Source organism: Panicum virgatum, chromosome 8K (assembly GCF_016808335.1).
Source record: "Panicum virgatum strain AP13 chromosome 8K, P.virgatum_v5, whole genome shotgun sequence".
NCBI classification, from domain to species: Eukaryota; Viridiplantae; Streptophyta; class Magnoliopsida; order Poales; family Poaceae; genus Panicum; species Panicum virgatum.
The window spans coordinates 16,621,813-16,626,515 of NC_053143.1; the positions used below are offsets into that span (position 1 = coordinate 16,621,813).

At 47.7% G+C, this 4,703-nt stretch overlaps 1 long non-coding RNA gene across 2 annotated transcripts; it reads right to left on the bottom strand.

Annotated features, from left to right (window-relative positions):
* Positions 1-1,907: 1,907 nt before the first annotated feature.
* LOC120644067 lies at positions 1,908-3,176 on the bottom strand. Of its 2 annotated transcripts, none has more exons than XR_005663381.1 (3): positions 3,043-3,176; positions 2,537-2,633; positions 1,908-2,429 (listed from the first exon to the last, which is right to left on the bottom strand). It is a non-coding gene; the product is annotated as an uncharacterized LOC120644067 (long non-coding RNA). The 2 variants fall into 2 exon arrangements; XR_005663380.1 differs by having other exon boundaries at positions 2,530-2,633.
* Between the last annotated feature and the right edge of the window lie 1,527 nt (positions 3,177-4,703).

Consider the following 4,703-nt stretch of genomic DNA (forward strand, 5'->3'; position numbering starts at 1 on the left):
TCTTCGGTTAAAGAATGAAACCAAATTTACTTGAAGGGCAGAACAGCAAGAGGCTTTTGAAAATGTCAAGGTTTATTTGTCTTCAACACCTGTGCTCAAGGCGCCTAGGAGAGGGGTTCCTTTTAGGCTTTATGTGGCTGTTGAAGATAATGTCATTGGGACTGTTTTGACTCAAGAACCGAAGACAAGGAGTATGTCATCACTTATATAAGCCGACAACTTATTGATGCGGAGACAAGGTATACTCTTACTGAGAAATTATGTTTGTCTCTCTATTATGCTTGTACCAAATGAAAGCATTATCTACTATCTAGTACTTGCATAGTAGTATGTCAAACCGATGTGCTCAAGCGCATGTTACAAAAGCCGATTTTAAGTGATAGAATCGGCGAGTGAGCTTATGCTTTAATTGAATATGATTTGGCTTGTGAATCCTTGGAATCTATGAGAGGCCAAATCATAATGGATTTCATTGTTGAGCATCGGATTAATGATAATCATGTTTTGGAAATCGGCTATGTTACTTGCACACCACGGAATTATATTTCGATAGATTGGTTTGTGATGATGATCAAAGAATTGGTGCTGTCTTGATTTCTCCAAGTGGTGGTATTCGGAGTTCTCAAACCGATCAAAGGAGAATTGCATAAATAATCAAGTTGAGTATGAAGCCCTCTTATTTGGCTTGGAATTTTTGCAATTTACGGGCGTGAAACATGTTGAAGCCTTTGGTGATTCACTTCTGATGGTGCAGCAAGTATTTGAGGCTATTGCTATGGCTAAGCAAGCATCTGGCTAATAAATTATGAAAAAATATTTTCATATTCGAAAGCCGATGCAAGCAAAACCCAAGTTGCAGGATCTGGACGAACCGGTCCGACCGGTCGATGCAACCAGTCTGACCGGTCATGAGACCGGTCTGACCGTCCAGACTACTGGAGACACCAATTCGGTTATGGAAGGTGATTCATCACTAAAGCCGAAGATCAGGACTAGAGGGTTCCTGTAATCTCCTATCTAAAAATCTTGGTCGTGGTGAAGAAAAGGATATTTGGCGGATAACACTTAAAAATGTTTTAGTCAATGATCAGCTCTATCGTTGAATAGCCGAATATTTATTTCTTAAATGTTTGAGCTCAGATCAGGACAAAGTTGCCATGAGGAACGTTCATGAAGATATTTGTGGTATACATCAATCGGCTCCAAAGATGAGGTAGTTGTTTAAAAGAGCCGATTTGTACGAGCTTGCCATGATGTCTGATTCTTTCAAGCAGTATAAGGGGTGTGAAGAATGTCAGCGGTTTGTCTACTGTGTTGATACATCCTATTATCAAATCATGGTCGTTCCGAGGTTGAGGATTGGATTTTATTGTTAAAATTAGTCCTCTATCTTCAAAAAGACATTGCTTCGTGGTAGTTGCTATAGATTATTCTACTAGATGGACCGAAGCGATTCTTTTGAAGAACATGATTCACAGCCGAGATAATTTATACTCAGGCTTATTCTAATTGCACCAGATGACATGGCCATATACACTATCGTCATTGAAAGCAAGACATGATTGGTGCGTAGGTGCTTCTCGTTGTTCAAGTGCATTTTTGGGCTTGGAGATATGTTTCTTGGTACGCAAGCTTTACCAAGAAACAGGGGGGCATATGTTGACACTCAAAATTGGCACGATGAAGGTTTTCTGGACAATCTGGGCATGACTGGTCAGACCTCTCCCTTGAACCGGTCAGACCGGTCTAGACAAGTTTGTCAAATTGCAAATTGGACTGTAGCATTGCGTAGATCTCGTCGAGACGATCGAAATTCATATATAGAACGTCTAATTCGGAGTCCGGATGAGGGAGTTATGCCTCCCAGAAGACCTGCACCCCAGTCAGACCGGTCCAGAGCGGTCAGACCGGTCCAGAGACCGGTCAGACCGGTCCGAAACGCCCAGTCCGAGTTAGAAGTTGTATTTTGACACGGGATTTGATAGTGTTCCGACTCCTAACGGGTACAGACCTCCCCACCCTATATATATGAAGGGCCACGGCCGATTGAGGATAATCCCAATCGATTCACACATTTATCCTTTACTTTTTACCTCCAAACCCTAACTTTTCCAATCTCATCTGCTGTTCTTCGCTCGTCTCTACGGCGTTCGAGGATGTTCTGAGTAGCCTACTGATCTCAGAGCAACCCTAGCTCCATTAGCTCCGACGGGGTCCCTCCCGAGCTCTTGGTTCTAGGTCTTCGCCGTCTTCCTGGAGTACCGGTCTGACCGGTCCGCTATACCGGTCTAACCGGTCGGCGCGGGGAGGCTGCTGGTATTGATCGTTTTGACGATCTTGCTGCGCGTTCCAGCGCGTTCGAGTGTGTTGACACAAATTAGTGTCAACACCAGCGTCACATGTGCAGGTGTGCTCCCAGAGTTGTGTACCTGAAATGCAGGCGTCAGCAAGCTGGTACATCAACAATTGCAACTCAATTCGTGTCATTGCATCCGCAGCATAGACAAAAGGAGAGGAAAACAAATGTACCGTAAACCTGAAAACTGCGGCCGGGAAGCAAGTCTCTTTGCAGTTGTGAGGGATGAAGGGTGATATCTGACGGCAGGTGATCTTGATCTCTGGGTCAGCCTCACCTTCATTGGAATTTTCAAATATCATCATCTAATTGACATGATTGGTGTAGCTACAGATAAAGAATCGCATTCCATACCCTGCTTGAAGATACGATGGCAAAGTGATAGAATCAAAATTCACTCTAAGTGTTGCATCCAAATGTATACTACTTGTAATAGTCCACTCAATTTTGAAGAAACAAGATATGCATCTTTCAGTACAGGCTTGGATTATTGATGACCCAAGCTAATGATAACCAGTTCAGATCCCATGCAGAGCGTTTTTTAATTCTTTGTCCAATACTAAATGCAAAAAGAGAAGAGACGCGCAGAGTCTATAAACCACGCCTGAACCTTTGCACCAAGAATCTTGTGCGGCATTCTGCCGAACATCTTGCAGGCTGGCTTGTGTTCTTCGCATTCATGTTACCTGGGCTCGGCGCGACAGCTCCTCGGGGGATCAGGGCAGGGGGCGTGCCTCTGAATGGGACGGCGCGCCGCTCCTCGCTGCAGCTCCGCGTCGCGCCATGCGCGGCCGGCCGCTGCTCGCCGCCGCCGCTGCGCTGAGCCGCGACGCGTCGCGCAGCGCTGCGCACGGCCGGCTTCTGCTCCCTGCCGCCGTGGCGCGGCTCCGCTCAGCGCCGCGACCCGCCACCGCTCCGCGCAGCGGAGCGCGCGGCCGGCCACTGCTCCCCACCGCCGCCGTGCTACGCAGCGCCGCGCGCCGCCGCCAGGGCCGGCTCTAGGATTCTTAGTGCCCCTGAGCGAACCATGCTTTAGGGCCCCTTAGGCTAAATAATTTTTTTAACATGAGAAAATAGATAATAATACTAATCACATATATAATTTTTCAAGAACAATGTCTATATTACAAACTAAAGAGTAGAAAATAAAACAAATACGATTACCTCAAATAATAGCAAGTCAGGGTCATCATGTTTTCGGCCAATTGATCATCATGTTTTCTCTTTTTTTTCTTTTCTGAGCATCTGACAGTTGTTTCCTGGGCAACATCTAAGACCTAATTAGAAAAACAAGTCATGGTCACTAACTTGCTAGTCGCCATCTCACTGGAATTGGAAAGAACTAAATATCTAAGACACTAGATAGATAAAGTATATTAAATAGGATTATAGAAATTACCAAAGAGCACAGCGCGGGGTAGGGCGCAGGACCTGCAGCTGTAGGGTGACGGTGATCAGGGACACGAAGAGGGAGGGCAGGGGCGGGAGCAGGACTCTGTAGATAGCAGCCTTCAGGGCGACGGCGATGGGTGGGCGATCACGGCCACGGGCAGTGGGGGAGGCCGAGAGGGGCAGAGTCACGCCTCGTGGCGGGTGCCCTCGTCTGACGGCTGCCTGTACGTAGCAAAGTCAATTCAGGGACTAGATTAGTATAGAAGTAGTACATAGTGTATTAGATATTGGGCCCCTCCTCCTCGTGGGCCCCCGGCGGTCGCCTCCGCCGCATGGCCCAAGAGCCGGCCCTGGCCGCCGCGTCGGCATCCCGGCGCGGCACAGGAGGAGAGGCAGGGAGGGGAGGGCCTCCATGCGCCGCGCAGCACAGGAGGAGAGGAGGGGCCCCGTGGAGGAAGAAGGAAGAGGCGGGGAGTGGAGGGAGGAGGAGATGGGAGAGGGAGGGAGATGGATGAGGAAGACTAGTAGAGGAGACAGACAGGAGAGGAAGAGTCTAAGGGAGATGAGTGGATGAGGAAGAAGGAGACTGGATAAGAAGAAAAAAATTGGACATCACCGCTGGCTCGTGTTACGATTCAGCGGTGATATATAGCTATCACCGCCGGCTCATGTTACGACCCGGCGGTGATGCTCGAAAACCTATCACCGCGGGTTCGTAATACGACCCGGCGGTGATGAATGGTCATCACCGCCGGGTTAATTTAGAACCGGTGGTGATATACTATCACCGCCGGTTTGATTCAAACTGGCGGTAATAGACCGTTTGCAATGACTATATCTATAGTAGTGTTAACAATGAATTTGCCGGCCTTTATGAAAGCAATGATCAACCGGGTAAATTCTCTATAGAAGAGCTGCTAGCCGAATTGGAGAAAGTCAAAGATGTTAGACCCGG